The sequence below is a fragment of the Channa argus genome, chromosome 1 (genome assembly GCF_033026475.1).
Source record: "Channa argus isolate prfri chromosome 1, Channa argus male v1.0, whole genome shotgun sequence".
NCBI classification, from domain to species: Eukaryota; Metazoa; Chordata; class Actinopteri; order Anabantiformes; family Channidae; genus Channa; species Channa argus.
Window position 1 is genome coordinate 33,897,024 of NC_090197.1, and position 21,714 is coordinate 33,918,737.

The following is a 21,714-nucleotide window of genomic DNA, read 5'->3' on the forward strand; positions in this document are numbered from 1 at the left end:
ATGTATACATATATGTATACATACATACATATATACATACACACACACACACACACACACACACACACACACACACACACACATATATATATATATATATATATATATATATATATATGTGTATGTATGTGTATATGTATGTATATGTATGTGTGTGTTTACATACATATATATGTATATATGTATGTGTATATATATATATATATATATATATGTATATATGTATGTGTATATATATATATATATATATATATATATATATATATATATATATATATATATATATATATATATATATATATATATATATGCTTTTTTGCAGATGTAGAACACATGATATAATTACCAATAAACAATATATTAGAGCAAGAATCCCAAAAACCTCTACGGTTGTTGTAGACCTTTTTGATATTTGTAAAAACCTCCCTGTCATAAAGACTGTATGCACTGATCCTACCGCACCCCGTTCAACTTCCCCACCCCACTGGATAAAGCCATTTTGCTTCTTTGTCATTTTTTTAAAATGTTGTCAAAAATGTCAAACATTTAGACCTTTAATTTTCACCACACTGTATCACACTACTCTTTTTTTCTAGTCTCCTTGTTCTAATCCTGCTACAGAAATGTATAAACAAACATTTCAGATGAGTGACAGTCATTATTCTTTTGGAAATATGCACCTCTCAGGCTTGTATTCCTGTGCACCAAATTCACTCGCATTGCTTTTCTGCCGCTGTAACATTGAGAGCGCTGTGACTGCACGGTGATTTCTGATATTGTGCCATGTGAAACCTAAGACCTCATTTTGAAGTACTGTATTACAGCTGGAGTGTGAGAGGAGAGCATGGCAGGGAGGAAACCGAAAGATGAATTACCGTCTTCTGAAACTGATATGGAAACCTGGTAATGCGTTGATATATCGCCTCACATTTGTAGGTGTTACAGTGCAGAGACGTTGTGTGACATTACGGGTTTTACTCAGTCTTATCATCACTGCTGGAGCTTCTTTGGCAAATTAGGCTGCTGACTGGTTTTTGCTTGAGCTTTGAGGATGAACAGAACAGGAAAATCATTCAAAGGCCATAATAAACACTTAAACTCACTGTTTGTTTATTGGAATTGTTAAAAAGACAAAAGTATTTGAAAAATATGGGACCCAAAGACACTGTGCTTTGCTGAAAAATGCTGTATAGACACCATTTGGAGTCTGTTCAGGGCAGACTAATCTGAATGACTCCAGATGACCCAGTACAACAGTAGCAATCTGTGTTCTTTATTATACTGTTATTGTACACTGAAAATATTGTTATTACTCTATTGTTATTGTTTCAAAATACCATTAAAGAAACAATTTTTCATCTTTTCACATTAAGCTGCTGAGGTTATTTGTTGCACGATATGCTTGTGAACCCAGTGTATTCAGAACTAGTGTAGTATTGTTTGTCAGTTGTGGAAAGTAATTAAGCACACTTCCTCCATTGCTGTACTTGAGTTCTTAGGTGCTTATTGTGTAGGTGGGTATTTCCATTTCTTGCTTCTCTTTACTTACACTTCACTGCTTTTCTAAAGGGAAATGTTTTCACTGCTCTACATGACAACTGTCCACCCTGACTTTGTCAAACAAAATTCGTGATTAGTTTATAAGATGCAGTGATTTATCATAAATGTTATTATCCAACAGCAGAGAAAGTAGACAAATTTAGCTTGATCTATAACATGAAATGCTGTTCACTTTTTTTAAAAAAGCTTAAAGGGGCCATATTAAATTTTTTGGTATTGTAACTTTTTAGTTGTGAATGTGGATAATCATTATTAAGATCTAATTTCCAAATTATATAGAATATTCTCTTGGGGGACTACTGGTTCAATGGATAGAGCATCGGGTTGGGCTGCAGGAGGCCACGGGATCGAATCCCACCCCACCAGGTGTAGCCCTACCCAGTCACGACCAAGCCTGGATAGAATGGGATTGTTGTGGCAGGAAGGGCATCTGGTTTAAAAACTAATAAAATAAAAAAAAACATCCAAAATCAACCTGCAGAACATGTTCCACTGTGGCGACACCTGAAGGCAAAAGCCATTGATCTTTTTGATATGGAGGAATAATCTCTTGGGTCTTTAAAAGTGTCAACACTTATTCTATTTGGGTCACGGTGGGGCTGAAGCTCTCTCCCACCTGTCACTGGGTGAGAGGAGGCGTACAACCTGGACAAATCGCCATTCTATCTCTGGCCAATAGAGAGACATACACAGATAGACCACCATTCACACTCACACATATAGGCAATTTTAGATTTTAGAACTTTCACCAGTTAACCTAACATGCATGCTATGGACTGTGGGAGGAAACCGGAGTACCCGTAGGAAACCCAAGCAAGCATGGGGAGAACATGCAAACTCCACACAGAAAGGACCTGTGAGGTGGCAGTGCTAACTACTCCACCACCATGCTGCCCTGCTTATGGAGCATCTGCACTAGAAGCCTGTCGGCTCCACGCAATCAGGAAATTTTCCAAATGAACCTAATGAATGAAATTCTGATAATAAATAGAGTCAAGTGAAGTTCAAATAAATGTAATCTTCTTTTTTTGCTGCTCCTTTCGCAATTATTCTCTATGAAGAAAACCTTTTTGGGCCAGTGTTTGTCATGTGATCAATCATGGAAGTGCTATATCTCCACTGATCACTATGCTAAAATGATCCTGGAGGCTTGTTTTACCTAATACTTGGATTTGCCTGGATAGTATGATATTATAGTATCATAGTAGAGTATGATATCACACTACCCTGTGTGTATTTATGTAATTGTGTACTTAGGTTTAAGTATTCAGAACACCACCCTTGTTTAACTATTGTAATTGTGTTATAAATCAATTACAGAGCACAGTCACAAACTTTAGCCTGTAAAACAGTGCTTAATGCTAAATACATTTAAAATCTACAAATAACTAGAAATTCAGAATAATTCTGTCATATGGTCAACTGTTACCGTGGCAACCACAATCATGGCGGGGGGTTGGTTATCATTGACTTTTTCATTGAATTCAAAGCAACAGGCACCAAAAGAGCTCATTCAAAGTAGGGCTGCTACACACAGGATTAGGAGGGGGTGTGGTCGGTGATATTTGTGAATATCCTAAACAAATATGTTACACACATCTTTCTAAGACCCCAGGTAACTGATTTTACATGCTGAAAAGCAATATAATATGGGATCTTTTAAGTTTCTCTCCACAAAACGGATTAATTGTGACTTCCCTGTTTGTGTTTTCTGACGGTGTTTCCACATGAAGAAGAGGGGATTTTACACTAAAAGGCTGTAACTTTGCATGGCATTTACTTGTCAAACATCCTCCCAGGGATTTGTGAATAAAGTTTATAAAATACAGTATGTTTACACAGACGAAGGAATGTGTATTTTATCCTCATCACTTTAAACTGCACATAGAGAGGAGATCTTTTACCGGCCAGTGTAAACAGTGTGAATGGTTACAGAGAGTAGAAACTATTTCACTGTGCATGGTAAATAATACGGCCCACAAGAGACTCAAAATGGGCCCCCTACCCCTCCTAATGCAGTAGGAGCCTCACACTAAAAGAGATACAAAGCCAGTACAAATGAGGCCATTTTGTCATTTTCTATTTTTGGTCTCATTGAGTTTTTTTTGCATCTATGCTTGTGTCTTTTATTAGCAACTTTGTGAGTTTCAAACTAGAAATATTAACACTTACATGCTCCACCTCATGGGTCTGTATCTGGTACGTCCATTCAGTAATCCATCCGTGAGTCTGAATACTTCTACCATCACAGAGACATTCAATAAAAAGATAACACTGTACTTCAAATTTAACTGTTGACTCAGTTTAAATAGTAAAAAAAATGTAAACTGAAATCTGTGAAACAACCTCTTAGTTCAGCTCAGGTCATTGTCCTTTGCTGGGTGAAGTTCGTTTAGGTGGAATGAGGACAGGTTTTTTTTCCTCTATTTGAGCAACTGTCTGGGGATAGACTCTCTCTCTTTTCTCTTGTTCCTCTTGTCTTTTACTCAATGTGTGTTTGTGTGTTAATGAGGTGTGTGGCTGTGTGTGGAAGACATATAATTATCTTAGAATGTGTTTGTGCCACGCTGCAGAAGGCACCGTACTTTCCGTGTCCTGCAGATGAGTGTGCATACACACACACACTCATGTGCACACACTCACATGCACGCATTCACACACATTAGTCAGAGCAGCAGGCTAGTAGGGTAGATTCCTCCTTCTGTAGACAGAATTTAACTCTTTGTGGTCTTAAGGTGAGAAATAAATAAATAACCTCTACGTGTATTTTTTGTGTTTGTATTTTCTTTCAGCAGATTTGCTTTTCTTAAAGATTAATTGTAGGGTTATTTGCTGTTAAATTATAAATATGCTGCTTTGTAAATTTTGTCCACTCCGCTGTTTAATGTAATGTCTCGGAAAAATTGCATTAGCTACAGTATAGAGTCACTAAACCCATAATTTATCACTAAATGAGCAGTGTTTTCATATATGTCTATTAGCAGCATACAGAAAGTTGCCAAACTGCTCTGATGTTTTCCAGTTCATGAGCAATTTGCAGTCCTACCTGTGGTCTCTCATGTTAATACAGTGCAACTTTGGTCAGGAAGCACTTTTAAATATGGTTGCACTTTGTGGTTTTCAATGGTTTGGTTGAAATCGACACGTGTCTCAATAGCAATCAAACTGCCACTACCTACTGTGTAAAGCAGAGAACCCAGGTGTACACTTAGCTAGATTACTGTTATCTTTCACTCTCAACTTCACACACACACACACACACACACAAACATATGTGAGTCAGTGAAACAGCTCGGCTTCTGTGTGCTTGCTGTGTTGGGGCCAAGAGGAGATGCATTCAGGATGCTGTGGTCAGGGACCTCCAGTCACTTCTCTTCCTCTATTGACTTGTGTGTGTGGCTGTGTGGCTGTGTGGCTGTGTGTGTGTGTGTGTGTGTCTGTGTGTGTGTGTGTGTGCATGTATTTATTACCTAATTAGGGCCAATTCAAGGTTTTTACTAACCAAGTTAAAACCTTTTGGCCAAATGTGAACATTTTCTCAGTCCTAACAGGTTTGATGGCCTGTTTCCTGTTTAAGGGACTTTTAGGGTTTAGGGGTTAGTCTTACAATTAGGTTTAAGTTTGGATCAATGGTTTATGAAGTAAACCTGTGGTTAAGTAAAAGAACAAATACACAAAACAAAAATGTATGACATTTTTACTTAAGTAAAACTAAGAAAGTACACGTGTTATATTTAACTTAAAGTAATAAACTAAACTAATGGGGCGGCTGTAGCTCAGTTGGTAAGGCAGTTGTCCATGGATCACAGGGTCAGGGGTTTGACCCCCAGTCCTGGCTTTATGTCAAAGTGTCTCTGGGCAAGACAAAGAACCTCTAAAAGCCCATTTCCATCCCCAGCTGTGCTGATCCAAGCCCAGTAGAAATTGTGGAGGGTTGAGTTTTTTCAGTACAATCATGATTTAATTTGGATCTCTACCCTTGTTGGAGGTGTGAGAACCTGAGTACTGCGTTCACTTCAGTGGCAGAAACTCCAAACTCTAGAAACTCCGGTTGAAATAAGACCATGGAAGAAGGAACTCAACTAGTTTAGTGAAGTGAATACTTTCTTGCTAGTAATTCATGTTGCTATTTTATAAAAAGGGTAAAGTAATGTAAGTATAATGTGTAACAGTACTTTGATTAAAATGTAGTAAAGTAAAAAGTGTAGATATTTGCTCTTAGATGTAGTAGAGTAAAAGTCAAAGTAGCCTTAGGACCGTGGTGATCCTAGTGTGTGCAACATGGGATGCTATGGGAAATGCAATAAAATACACACCACACCACACTTGCACACACCACAACAACTGAAGGTGATACATCATAGTGATTCATAGTACACTTCAATCTACTACACCCTGCTAGCTAAGCTAACAAGTTGACTTCTGGTGACTCCAGCAAAGCTGGACAACTTAGGTAACTTAGTTACTTAAGTTAACTCATGGTAAATGTCAAAGTAAACAAAAGAAACAATGTGAAACCAGTGGAGTTCTGTTATTCCTACTGTCTCTTCACCACAATTACAGCTACACTAGCAACATTTAGTTAACAGTTATTTAGTTTATTTAGTTTCCACTTACCACTGTCTTGCTTTTTCTTCTGTTCCTCTTTTTTCACTCTCATAAGTCCTCTTGATTTCCATCAGCTGATTCTGCCATTAGACCAGTTTGTTTACACTGAATCATCATCTGGGGCCCTCTTAGGGAGTTCTGCGACTGATCATTGTAAACCTCTTATGATTGTGCTGAAAAAAACTCAAGCCAGCATTCACAAGTACATGTAAGTACTAACAGCAAAAGGCAGCAAATGTGCAGCCATCAAAATGTGTTATTTTGTTTTCCCATCATTGTTTTAAACTAAGTGTACCGGCCTGAAGCGACATTGGGAGAGACGAGAAGTGAACTCTTTTAATCCAGTTGTTCTGCATTAATCAGTCATAAACTAAAATGTGAGTGTCGTTAAATTCTGTATAGAGAAACACAATGTGCTCAGCTAATAGGACAGGGGGCTTCAGCTGGCAGATGTGATTTTAATCCACGTTTAATCAGTGTAGTACAGAACAGGTTACAGCCCACTTCGCGATACAGGAAACCTGAGTTAAGCTCAAAGATAGCAGGATAACTTTGCTTTGTGGTCCAGTCCCCTGAGCACGATAACAAATTCCCTTACACAGACTCTTACTTCTTTGTGCCTCGTAATGCTTAGTCCGACTTGTGATGAACAGCTTTGCCATCCTGATACGGCAGATAGTACTTCCTACTGCATACGGTGTGTTTTTACATAAGAAGGAAGCTGCTGGGCTCAGAGGATTAGTGATCTAGTAGCCAGCCCTTCGTGTGGCGGCGAACATCACAAAGTTATCAGATCTCACCTGTTTATCTGTTGACAGCACAGACACAACCATATATATGAAATGCAAACTAGATGTTTGGTTTTGGGTCCCAAGCAAACTTAAAAAGCATGGTTTAGATACACATCAGTCTGTTGAAGGAGTCTGACTACTGGTACGGCTAATTCTGGCTCATCAGTAAATCCATAAAGCAGCAGCAGTAAGCAGTTGTGGAATGTACTGTAGCTATGTAGGCTTTCTCAAGAACTCCATCTGAGCACAGTTTGAGGTACTTCCCTACTAACAAACCACTTCACAAACACAAACTCTACTTTTACTTTTGTAGCAAAATTCAGCACTTGGGCATGAACAGATGATTCCACTGTACAAGCTTTGTTCTCATTGCGCGATATAAGCTGGTTTTCAAATATAGCACAAATTACAACGGAATTTTAAGAAAATGAAAGTGCAAAAAAGCAAATGAATGCACCATTCACCAAATGCATGCAAATACTAGTAGATCACTGAGCAAACCTGGGGTTCCTGAGTGTTTGGTAACATTTAATGATGTGTTGCCTTTTATATTAATTGTCAAGATATCCTCATTACAGTAATAGGAAATGTATTTACTTTCTAAAAAGGTATTTGGATATGCAGGTTAGTTGCATAGAAATGTAATTTTTAGGAATCTGTGCTGTGTAAAATTTAGAATAGAAAAGAAAGCCTTTATTGTCATTGTACAAGTACAACAAAATTGAAATTCAGGTGACTTTGGACCTTAACCAGAAGTAAAAACAAAATTGTAATTATAGTTTGTGACTCTTTGGTGAAACAGTATTTCTGAACCCTGATGTCAGCAATACATTTATATTACAAATAACAATTTCTGGACAAAATGTGCATATATTTTAGACTGATGCTATACAAGGATACTGATCTACATCCTATTTGCATCCTATATCAATAAAATCGGAGCAATTCCATGAGAAACCAAATATGTCAAAGATTTAACTCAGATAAAAGCATGGTTTTGAGTGCAGAACAGAAAATAGCCAAAGATTAATTTAAAAAGACGTACACTGAGAGAAGAGGAAAAGTGAATGTAGTAATGAGTTCAATGAGGCCTACAATATGTGTATAGTTTCAACTCTCAAAGGAGATTATTATAGTAGTTCTGCTTTTTTGTGGTGCTAGGTGATGGATGGCATTGAAAAGGTCACAAGACATAAATCAACATTTTATAATTGGCATTTAGCTCTAGAAAAGTTTCAACCTGTAAAGTTAGTGGTGCTGTTGACTCTTGCTCTAGGTAGAATATATGTTAAAATCATTTTCAGATATTTGATATCAGAACATCTTTCTCCCTCTCTTTTTCTTCCTGCACTCGGAGAGCAGCTGTCACCATCACACAGAAAGTCATTACTCCGCACACGGGCTCAGTTTGGTTTCTGTAGCTTCTGTAACTCACTGCAATTTCTCGTTTATCTTCCTTTCATCAGCTTCATGAAAGAATAATACAGGTTTCTGATCTGTGCTTTCAAAGTTCTGAAACGAATAGCTGTGATCTCTGCTGTTGGTGATAAGGGTGCAAAAGTTCGCACCCCCTTTTTTTGAAATGGCAAAAAGAAGTAGAAGAAAGTTTTTTATATACATTCTTTGACCATTTTTGTTACTTCTAATGATAAAAGAATATTTGTACTAATTGAAAGTGCAATAGTATTTTGTTAGTGCTAGGTGTTCTGTATATTACATTCCGCATAGTATAGTATAGTATAGTATAGTATAGTATAGTATAGTATAGTATAGTATAGTATAGTATAGTATAGTGTAGTATATTCTGAATAGTGCCCTATTCTCAGGTACTAAAGTACGATTTTGAGGTACTTTAAGGTTGTTCACTTTACTTCAAGTCGTGTCGCACTATTTGATCTAACTATAACTCCTAGTTTTAGTTAGGATAGTTTGTATTCCCCATAATTATAATGGACTACATATTTCCTTCCACACAACTTTTCAAAGAGATGTTTAACTTCTGTCTTATAACTGTCTGCGAGTGATGCCTCAAAAAAATGTTGTTAGCATAATTTACTTTGGGTCAGCACATCAACATCTTTCAGGGTTACACCACAGGAAAAGAGATTTGCAGTGACTTAACGGATTTTATTTATACATTTAGCCGTTTTCTCATGCTTCTGTGAGCAGCTCATTAAGATACAGTGTAGAGTCAATTACTGTGGGATAACAGTAAAATGAGCAGCGGCTTTCCAAATTGGTGAATGACAGATGTTTTTAACTGCACTGCAGTGAAGTCTAGTGTAGTGCATCTTTTGTGCGAATTTCATCTCAAACATCACCTCTGCACGAAGAAGCTGCCATTTGTGATCCTGTGACTTTTGTGGCCTTCACTGTGACCTGCACAGAGCCTCAGTAAATTCAGGAGTAAATTTAGGACAAAAAGCAGAAAATAAAGCCTCAGTCAGAAGTTTCAGTCATCATCCTATCATCAGGGAGTGGAGTCAATGGAGTCATGCCTACCACAGTAACTTTCTATAGTCAGGGAGCACTTACAGTATAAGTTCAGTACATACTGTATCTGTTGTTAGAACAAAAGCAATTAAAATTAGAAGAATAAAAATAGACCAGCTGTATTATCTGTTTACCTTGGACAAGGACTTGCAAAAAAAAGCACACACACTCCATTTTTAAGGAAAATTGTGTGGCCAAATGCTACAGTAAAATGTTTGAGGTGTTTGTAGGAGAGCTGGTTATTTGCATTTCTCCTGCAATATCTTTATCTGACATGACTGACGCTGAAGCTTGCATCATGTGACCCTAGTCCTTTCTTTTAAAAATTTTATACAGCTCCTCATTAAAATGTACTTCCTATGATATGTGATGTCCCTTTGATGACTGCTGCAAAAAATAAAAGCCCAGAAAGACAGTTCCTCTTCTTTCACTTCAGAAGTCTGTGGCTTTCAGTGAGAATCTATGTGTGTGTGTGTATATGCATATACAGTATACAGTACATGGAGCCTGTTTTTGTCACGGTATCAAAGCAGGTCTGTGTGTGAGCAGCTCCACAGTGTCAGGCGCAGTGTTGCAGCTCTTTGGCTCACTATTACATCAGCCTTACTGAAGCAGATAAGCAGCTAATAGCAGTTCGGGCCAATGCATACCACCAGACTCACTGAAGCAAACCAAGCCAGCTGCTCCGCTGTGAACTTAACAAATCCAAACTAACAAGGGGACAAACCACACCTAAACCAAAGCAAAGGAAATAAAACCAGTTTAACCAAACCACAGCAAAGGGCAGCAGTGACGTGAAACAACACACAGACACAACCAATTTAACTCAAACTAGACTAAACTAACTTGCTAATCTCTGAGAGACTAATCACAACCGCCCTGAGTAGGCAGGGACAGGACTAAAATCCAACCACAAAGCACCCACTGCCAAAAAGCCCACACATCTAATTTACAGCTTATATTGCAGGTTAACTTCTGTTTAAAATGCAAACATAACATTACCTAGAAATGTCCACCCAAAGGGAAACTTTACTTCTGACTTTCCTGTATTAAAATATTTCTCTGCTACATGCATCATCAGGAGTTCAGATGATATCATCTGGGGATGCTCTGGAAAAGCAGGCTGACAATGACTACAAACTCCGTAGTGTGAGCAACAAAATGACATCATCTGAACTGAAGGTTCCTCCAAGTGATGTCATCTGGAGGCGTTTTGCAGCTAGAAGTAGAGAGATAATTTAATGTAAGGAAGTCAAAGGGAACTTTAACGGCATATATTTACATGCAAAAGAAGCAAGTTCAATATTAGTGAAGGTGTTCTTTAAAAAGTAAACGCATTACTTTCATGTTATAAAGGACATTAGGGCACAAATTCTGATTCAATATCAAATGAGATATTGAGCAATGCACTTCAAAAAAGCAGCTTGTTTTCCAAAAATAAAGTTGGCATGCACCGCTCGTTTAAGAAAAGAGTTCTACATTCAGACTCACAGTGGTTGCTAGCCTGCAATATTGCAATATGCATTTAAAAAAAACAGACTAAAACATCTCCACACTACTATCTCTATTCTATTCTATTATTCAAATCTATTCACATAGCCCAAATCATCCAGCCAGCACCAGACTGTAAGTTAAATTACCAAGAAATCCAGTTAATTAGCCACCAACAAATAAAGATATTATTCTCTTGACTTTCAGGCTAGTAAACTTACCTTAACTATTGTCATGCGTGTCAGAATAGAGCCACAGCTGACCTAGTTTGGCACAGATTTTGTAGTAGTATCCACTTAGCAACAACTCTAAAATTCTTTAATCGTATGTTGTTTATAGACAGAATAAAAGCCTGTACTGGTTCTTCAGTTCAGTCACAGACGTCTCTAATACTGCATTTCCCATGATCCTTATGAATCATGGCTGTTTAGGATGAGCAAATCAGACACACAGATCACTGAGTCAGACTCAGCTTCACTGGCCAAGTCTGTTTACGCATTCAAGGAATTTGATTCTGGATTCTAGTAGCTCTCTGGCTTAAACCCAGTGCTAACAACCATGTTCAGGAAGACAGACATGGATATACATGAACGACAACACAGCTGAACATTTCACACGTTTGTGGATAAATTAATAGGAGACAAATAGATGCATCTATAAAGGCAAGTAAAACATAAAGAAACATGTTCATGGAAATAGAATTTCCTAATAATTTCCTTCTTTATATTTTCCCATTGATCATATGATGCATTGGTGTATTCATAGATGTATTCATAGATGAAACTATTGATCTCAGTGAGTTCCTCCATTGCACTGGATGACATGTTTTTTAATTGCCCTAATTTTATGTTTATCAGTCCGACAAACACCATCCTGCTGTTAATATTCACTACCACAATCTTTGTAATTTATTGTGTGGCTGAATATAACCACCACTTTAAAGGGTTGAAAACTACAGAGCGGAGATGTTTTACAGACAAGTGGCGAAGGCTGTGGATATGCACTGTTGAATACTTGGTTTTGGTCTTTTCATGAAAAAAAGTAAATTCTTCTTTTTAAATAACAAGACCCAAATGATCATAGAAAATTAGACCAGGGTCCTCAGTGGAGTGTCCAAGTTCAGGTGTGTTGTATTTATATTTACATATATTTACGTACGTGCAGCATGGTGTGAATTTTTATGCCATCTTCCTGACGCTACGTAAAACAGAAGAAAGTGAAATAACGGAAAAGGATGTAGAAACACAAAAAGAGTGAGAAAACACTTGCTGTAAATCCAGTCAACAGATGGAACGGAATCACTGGAAATGATAAATTGCATTTGACTGATGCACTTCCTGTACTTGCACTTCCCTTCCTGTTTACCCCTCCAACATCAACCTACCACAAACCCATGCTCCCATGGCTTTAACCCATGCCTTTAACAGGAAATGCTATAAGCAGGAGGCCACTGCCTGAACTTGTCTGCGCTTCCTGTGAGTTACAGTTCGGCATGTCTGCATTGCTGGGAAACATGTATGAGTCAAAGATGGAAGTTTAGTCACTTTAGTCAGAATGGTCAGGTAACGTCTGTAAATGTGTAATTTTGGTAATTTAATGTTTCTTACAGGATGTAAGAACAACTGCACAACTGTGAGCATGTATGTAAAACTGTGGACAAGACATATGTTTCATGTATTGGACACTTGTTTTCTTTCATTTTCTATGACTTGATCATTTAATTGTGCTGAAATTGTGTTTAAAATCCTACCTCTAAAGGTTCCTCAGCTTGACTTTTTTTTTTTTTAAACAGGAGGAAGACAACATGCGAATGTCAAAACAGTTTCACGGCATCCCTTTGTCTTCAAACAAATGCACCACGTGGACTGAGCAAATACAGGGTCAAAATCACACCCAGTCACTGCGATTGTTTCCAATCACTAGACTTCCCCCGGTCGTTTATTTCTGTAGAAACAAGGTTTAAGCTCTAGCGTTGACTTTATTTAAAAAAAAAACCCATGTACTTTCCTCTTTGGTGTTGATAAACTTGGATTATTTTGGTACTAAGTTTATTCTGCACCTTTTTATTTGCCTCCTTAATGTCAAATTTGCAGTTTGGATATTTTATCAGCCCTTTGTTGCTTCACAAGCCACAAGTTCATTTTCTTATCTTCCCTTGCTCCCTACATATGACATAAAAATGTGGTAAAAGGCACGCAAGGCTTCGAGGGCAAAAGGGCATGTACGTACAATTCAGGAAGTGCACAACTGCAGCTCTTAAAATTTGTGATTTTTGTCTGCTCACCATACAACAACATGCTTGAAAATAGACGCACTTTTATATGTGATGTCACTTGTGTAGAAAATATTGGAAATCCAAATTAACAGTTTTGTCTTTTCTCAGGGAAGCTCAATGCTCAGCCTGCGCTGTTGCTGTGCCCTCAGGGTTAATGACAGGTTAGTCTTACACAACATATAATTGCTTGCAGTTAGCAGAGCAAACACATCATTCAGTGACTCACAGTAACATTCGGCACTATTCCGCCTCGTAATTTCCCCAGAGACAAAATAAGCCCGTATTCCTCTTTGAGTTAAGGAAAGGTTAAACAATTGTAATTTGTGCTGTATAACCTCAGCTCTTACTATTCAAACGAGGACCTGGATGCAGCCTGTGTTTAGCTTTTTAACAATCAGACAATAGTGGTCAAGTCATAGAGGTCATAGTGGGACTGTAGCTACCCTAGAAGACAATGAGACCATGTTCTGGGAAGTTACCAGTGGCTTTTTTTAACCTTCAATTAAGATCCTACACAGAGCAAATATTGAATGGGCAGATTCCAGTGTTTGCACAAGTTGGACTTCAAATTACAACAATAGTTTTTGTATGGATGTAGAATTGAGTGTGTATAAATTCTGAGTAGGGTTTGCATGTTCTGACACCTGCAATAAGTGTCTGGTTTTTATCACATCACCAAAGACCAAAGTCAATTAGTGACTCTTAATTGCCTGTAGGTGTGAATGTGAGTGGAAAGTTGTAACTCTGCATGTCTCTACACACTCCGTGACACTGATCAGGATAAGCATTTTAGATAATGGATGGATTTACATATAACTTCATAATGATAACTGTAACTGTTCTCTAATTTTAGCTGTTGTAGTGGTTCAGTGGTTGTGATTTTTAGATAATCAAAGTGATGGTTTTGTCTTTACTAGTTAAACTAAAAATCCCTTTTACTTAGACGAGGCATAATGGCTTCTGTTGCCATCCATGGAGTGATTCATTTGATCTCTATTAGACGCACTAATTTTGACAAAATGCTCTTAAACTGCACTGTGAATCCTGCCACACAAGAATCTAAACTGTTGCAAATGCTGCTTAGTGGAGATTTTCGAGTTTAAAGCTGCGTGATTCATGACTGGATTGGTGCCAGTCCATATCCTGTCCATCTTGATGCAGTCAGTAGTGTATCTGAAACAGCTTTTAAAGCAAAATAACTTTAATTTTATTACACATAATAAAGATTAAACGGTAGGATAGCAGACTTGCAGTTTGTGGAGCTCATGCTTAGCTGAAAGACCCATTTTCTATCACAAGACTTCTTGTTTTTATGCTATATGCCTCATCACATAAGTCTGAAATATTTCATCAGCCATTTGGCTCACTGTAAAATTGTAAAGCAGGCGTGCAGACAAACACGTCTAATCTCTGTGAAGCCCATGAAAGACCTTTAAAACCCCATTTAGGTAAAAAAAAATCAAGTGCTGTTGCAGAAACTCTGCCACAGGTTTCAGAATCAAAAGATTTCACATCTTCAAAAACAAAGGTATCAAAGCTGCTCCATCACCTCAGGCAAGCTAACAGTCTCCTGGAATGGATTTTTTTTTTTCACGCTAAACTCAGGGGAAAATGATGTCAGACACACCTGATAGGAGTGAAAAGTTAAAAGACTTGTGGAACATCCTTAATATGGTTTCCATCGAACAGCTTTTAGTTATTACAGGGTTGCTTTGAAGTGTCTGTGTTGCATAGCATTACGTTGTGTTGTGCTGTTGTCTTGCTTTATGTTATTCTGATGCATGTTTTGTTTGCTTCGATTAACATTACGTTATGCTATGTTGTGCTGTTGTTACACAGGGTGTAGGTCAGCCTCTGAATAGAGTCTTATGAACTCTTCTGTTGCTCTGGATAATCTGAGAACATTTCAGTTTGGATACACTTTTTTTTTTCCCCGATAAAAGCCTGACTCACAAACTATCAGATTTAACTCTTTCCTCTTTTTTGAGATAGTAATCACACGAGAGACGATTTAAATATTTTAGGAAGAGTTCTGTTTATACAAAAAACAAAACTCAATGGATCTTTCAGCATATTTTCGTGGTGTTGCGGAAGATTTATCCAGGTGAGAAACTTGAGTCATGGCAACATTTCTTGTTAATTCAAAACTTTTTATGGCTCATCCAAGTTGCTTCTTCAGTGTTCAGTGTCCATCAGGGATATTCTGTTCCTCACCTGACCTGCAGTAAATAGACTTCGTAGGTGGCCAACATTTTCATGTTGGAATCTGCAGATCAGTGAGCAAGTGTAGGATTAGCATCATTAAGATATAAAACAGGCCACTCACTGACCCAGATCAAACTGCTGCAGCATTACTGGCAGGAGGGGTATGGCGATACCCAAAAAGCAACAGCTGAAGCATCTCCTTACAGCATTTAAATGGTTGTGGTTATTAAAACATTTTTGAATCAAGGGATGATGATCAATATAAGCTCCTGAAAGCTCAATGAAAAATGGAAAATATAAGGATTTTATTTTATTTTTTGAAGTTCTGCGGGGGTTAGACACCCCAAACTCAGTGCTGACCTCTGCCCCCGCAGTGTTAGATCAGCATTAAGTTTTTTACCACATCATTTCATTCAAACATCGAAAAGTACAGCAGAACTAAGCTGTGGTGGTGGCGATAACCCTTTTTCTTTTAATTTTGTCTACCTCCCCAAACTTTATACTCCTCATGCATCAATTTTCTATCACACTATATAACTACATTAGCCTCAAAGCTCCTCTCAGATGATTTATCCAGTTTCACATATTTCCAACTTTTGATACTCCTTCAATTGCTTCATTATGCAAAAGTCCATCCAGCAAAGCAGTTTATCTCCAGATTATCCCCCGAATATTGCAACTCACTGTCAGCCCTCCGGTACCCAGCAATCTCACCGCAGTTTCTTTGGGAAATGAAGTTCTCTGGAAAGCATTTCCTACAGATACCATACATAACTTCTTAGCTACAACTCCTCTCCTCTGAGAGCAAAGAAGGAAGTAATGTAATGTTGTTATACAACCACACAATTTACAAAAGGGCGGGGGTTGTAGTGATTGAATGAGTCAACAGAATGTTGTACTCTAGAATAGGAGACAAATAATTTTTTCCTGTTTTTGTACCTACATTGCAGTCATTGTTTTAACCATTCACCATTATTCTTCAGCCTTAACCAGAATAGTTCCTATTGTAAATATGATGACAAACCTAACCTTAGCAACATAGCAATTTTAACCTAAATCACTATCTTCCCATAATCAAATCATTTTGGGCAGCATGGTGGTGGAGTGGTTAGTGTTGCTGCCTCACAGCTAGACAGTCCCCTAGACAGTTTCTGTTTGATGTTTGTATGCTTTCCACCAGGTATTCCTGTATCCTCCCATAGCCTAAAAACATGCATGTTAGGTTAACTCATTATTGCCCATATCTGTATGTCTCTCTGTGTTGGCCCTGAGATAGGCTGGAGACCTGTGACCTGTGACATTAACAACAACCACCAAAGGTACTGTTAACCAGGTAGGTGCCGGGGGAAGTAAAGCTACTTTTGGGTAGATGAAGTGGTGGAGGGCATTTCCAAGGAAGTAATAATAATAATTGGAGCGAACTTCACTACAAAGCAACTACAGAGGCAGAACCTTTATCAGCCACACCATGAAACCATGAAGTTGTGGGAAAGAGTACTGGAGTAGAGAGGTGACCATCAGTGAGCGCCAATATGGTTTAGTGCTAAGAAAGAGCACCACAGACGGTGCTTGCTTTGACTGTGTTGATGGAGCAGTACAGGGAGAGCTAGAATTTAGTGCAAATGCATGACCTAGTGCATGGAAAAAATTAGGAATAATACTTCAAAGGGAGCGTGCGGGTGGGAGGGCTTGGACGTGGTGTGAGACTGGGAAGATCTGGGCATGTGCAGACGGGGGGCTGCAGGGGAATATCAGGAGGAGAATGCTGAGGATGGAGCTGCCTGACAGGAGGGGAAGAGGTTCATGGATCCTGTGGAAGAGGAAGACGCAAGGACAGAGTGAGATGGAAACAGATGATTTGCTGTGGTGACCCCCCAGAGGGAGCAGCTGAAAGTTTTATCTGTTGGAGGTAATTTGGTTCTAAACATGGGAATATTGTTTTAATTAGTACAGATGTCCGTAAAAATGTGTTGGATTTTTATCCCTTATCCATTTATGATGGGATTTCAACAATTTCACTTGGTGTACTGTGTGTGCACTGGAGGATTCAAGTTCCTCTCCTTATTTGCCACTGACTGTTAACCTCCTAGTAAAGGAAACGGATCAAAAAAGGCCTAAGCCTATGAGCCTAATTAGACAGTTAAATTATTTATTCCAGCTACACAGACGTACAACTTATTTGTAACTTCATTAAAACAGACAACAAAAAGCAAATATGAGAAAAAGGCAGTGGAGGTGGGCTAGGGGGGTTTAAAATGGCAAAAGTAATTCCACGAAAGTGAGAAAAACCACTTTGTAATTCTTAGCATGCCCTCTAAGACACCTTGATTTCCCAGAAACATTAACCAAGACAGTCCAATGAGGAAGTGGTGTTTATCACGTCGTAAGTTCATGCAGCAAAAATTGGTTCGTGACTCAAGCTCAACCACAAACTGAGGTAACCAGGCTGCTCATAGACGTAAATATGAATAAGTCCTTCCTAAAAAAACTGCAAGAGATATGCATCAAAGAGACAAACACAGTATGTTCCCTTGGTTTTGCATGGTTTATTTCTATTTGAGTGGAAAAAGTTACTTTTACTATTCCCTTTTAAAAAAGAATTTGAATTCTGGTCGATTTTGGCCTTTATAATCATTGCCTGAGTGACCATGAGTTGAACATGAGTTGAACATGAGTTGACCATGAGATGATCATGAGTTGGCCTGAGTTGTCACCATGTGAATCTTGCATATTTTCTTGGGCAAACCTTGCATATAGCATTCTCAAAAGCATCATTAAGGTTTATGGATTGACTAATAAAGTTTCACTTTTGATTCTGCAGAGGTTTGCAAGAATTGAATCTGAGGAGTTTCCAATAAATATCAAAGAACTAGATACTGCTAATGAGAAATAGATTAAAGGTGCTGTAGTGTTTTCTAATATCACTGCATCACTTGTGACCTTTTTTATTTTATTTTTGATAATTTCAATAGCATCAATAAAGTAATCACCTCTCTGTGCAGTAGCTGGTAATGGCAGGGTCAGCCATTTTTGCTTTGGAAACTACCCACCTCCTCCCAATGTGTTTGGCCTGTTTGTCTTTGTTTCTTGTATCTGTTACTTCCTTGCTGATATGGTTGCTTTAGTTTCCCCAAATTCTGCACCAGTGAGAGGAATACGTGAGCACAGATGGGAATAGATGGGCCTGTTTAGTGAACATTTTAAGAGACTGTAAAAATGCACAATAGACATTATTTAATATTGCTGACTATACTGTGGCAGCTAAAATGTAATGATGAGAATTACCGGGTGTAAAAATATGCAGTATTGGTTCATCTGAAGGAGACAAATGGAAATGTTATTATTTTGCAACATGCTTAGTAAGAATTCCCCTGTTACACATCGACAGCAGCACAGTTACTGATGAACCAATAATAGACTGGATATTGGATTAAAATACCTGGTTTGCTTCTTTTTTGGGGGGTGAGTTAGAATACAAATAGTGCTGGTTTACTTTACCTGTCTTCCAATAAAAATATGCACATTTGAAGAAGTTTCTCTGTTATAGCAAGTACCTTCATTTGCAGCTGTTTTGAAGTGGACACAGAGCTTTCTTACAGTCAGATCAACCACGTCTAAGGCCCACTTGTGATGGTGTGTGCGTTGGGTGGAGGAGCATGGAAAATATGTGTCACTGAGTCAAGTCAAAGAAAAACAATGTATGGCTGAGTTAATGTGAAAAGAAGTCTTTTTATCTGTTTTCTCACATTTAATTCATTGTCTCCTTATGTAGAATTTTTAAAATTCTTGGACCCATAACAATCTTTCAGTATTTGTCCCTCCATTTTTCTCCCACACTAACTCCTGTACCGTCTGTGTCAGCATGGCATACAGTAGGTGTGAGAGCTTTTTTTTGGATTCAGTAAACACACAGGTCAGGGTGTGGCATACAACAACGCTATCAATGGCAGGAGATGACGAGGTGTTTGTTTATTTTGTTTTTTGTACATGTTTTTTCTCGTGTTTTATTACATGAGTTTTACATGTTTAGATAAAATGGCTGTTCCCCCCTAGGTTTACTGCAATCACTGCTAAACAAGTCTGCAAGCACATGATCATGAACACACACTCATCAGCACACACACACACACACACAAACACACAGAGTTGCCCCTGTCTTGACTTCTGGTTCATCTAAAAATTTCAGGTACTTTCCGTATGGATCTTTCCCCTTTTACTGGTAATCATACCATATTGTAAGCCCCGCCTTCGTTTGTCTATGCACCAATCAGACTTCTTCTGTCTCACAGGCTGAGGTTAGACTGTGGACTGTGGATTCTGGAAAGGCGTAGCTGGTTCATAATAAAGTTCCTCCTCTGACTTTTAGAACTTCTTACAGGAAGATCAGGCAAAGTGTAAAGACAAACGAAACGGGACATAGATCAACATATAATACCTTCATTACCTGCAAGGTTAAAAGTAAAACTGTAATTGAACTAATAACCAGCAGGTAATAGGACAGTATCAGCCCAAATTTGCTTTCTCAGTACTCCCAGGACTACACATTTAAAAACAATCTCCTATTCAGATTTGAAGCGGTCAGATTGGAGAAGCTGTGGCTTACGACATAGAGAGGGTCAGTGACTTATCATAGTTTGAGTTCTGACTCCCCCTGTTCACATATTTTTATATACTGACAGTTAGTAAGTTAGTTTGGATGTCAGCTTTGATTGCATTCGTGAGAAATCTCAAGGCCTAACACAAACTAACACAAATTCAGCTTTAATTTCACATTCACATAAGTTTGTGAATTTTTAAGCGGACTATCTATAAACATTCCATTAACATTTTCCAATCTTTTTCATTTCTACCTCCATGTACAGGCTTTGCAACATAATTCAAACCCCAGATTGTGTAAAGTGTAAATCTTTTATATTTAGAGCACTCTGCATATTGTGTATTTTAAATACTGTCCACACCTCTCCTCCTACTACTACATATCCATCACGTAACTTTGCTGTTCTTTGAGCACCAAGGTGATTTCCTGTTCTGTCTGAAACAACCTGGCAGCTGAGCTACGTCTGAATTCTATTCAGCCAGCAGCAATAAAGTACCTGCTCTGAAACATGCATAAACCTGATTGCATTTCTTGTAACTTGCCTTAAAACTAAGGTATGAATGACCAAAGTACCAACTTCTCTTTGAGCAGCTAAAAGCAGCTAAAGCTCACGCTGTTATAGTGTGAACTTTAGCTGCTCAAAGTTCATGCTGTAACATCTTACGCTAAGGAAAGACTATAGATGTGTCATCAAGGCATTCTTCCTGTTTTCTTTCCATCTGCATGTCTCACACTCACATGCTTCTTGGAAGTTTTCTTAATTTCACTTTCTATAGGTGGTGAATTTCAGAATTCTGTACAGCACAGGAGTTTTACAAAACAAAAAAAAGTGGTGATCCTAGAGTCTGTCAGGGTCCTAGGCAAAAATGTATGCATCATAGAACAACGATGCTTAAGATATGAAATATACAATAAAATGCACACTACACCACACATAGCACAATGTATTACATCCTATTGATTTAAAGTACAGCAATTTTCTTTGCATCTACATTTTATAACTTTTCATAACTAAGTATCCATAGCTTGACAATTAGCTTAGTTGGACACAGATTTCATTGGTTTACTACAGAAAAGCCACACCTGGTGGGGTATCATTCAAACCCTCTACCTTCTGCATCCTGGCCTTATGCCCTACCCCTGAGCAGGCTGAAAATAATCAGCAAACTCGGACAATGCTTTTTCTGTAGCAAACTGATGAAAGCTGTGTCCGGCTAAGCTAACTCACAAGTAATGAATGCTAAGTTATGAAATAAAGAACAGATGTGAACAGGTGTTCTATAAATCGCTATGGTTTGTGCGGTGTGGTGTGTATTGTATTGTATATTGTATTTTCCATATCTTAAGCATAGTGGTTCTATGATGGAAAATTTTTTGTCTAGGGCCCCAACAGACTCGCTACTGCTCAAGGGCCCCCTACTGGCCTGGGGCCCTAAGCAGCTGCCTGCCTTGGCTGCTGGCATAGAGTGCCTCTGCGTGAACACCATCAGCAGCTAAACATGGATGAATTGTGTATTTGCTATCATTTTCTGTTGCGTCTTTAAACTGTTTAACTAAACTATTAATACCTTATAAAGGTTAATAAATAAATTAGAGATCAATTATCAGCCATTTAATTCAGGTATGCTCATCACTCCCACTGATAAAACAACTCTCTGATAAATGTGCAGGGTTGTGGCTGTGCCACTGAGAGT

General features: G+C 38.2%; 1 protein-coding gene across 1 annotated transcript in view; it reads left to right on the plus strand.

Annotated features, from left to right (window-relative positions):
• pank1a (pantothenate kinase 1a) overlaps positions 1–21,714 on the plus strand; it is a 283,668-nt gene that overhangs the window by 82,937 nt on the left and 179,017 nt on the right. The window lies entirely within an intron of this gene.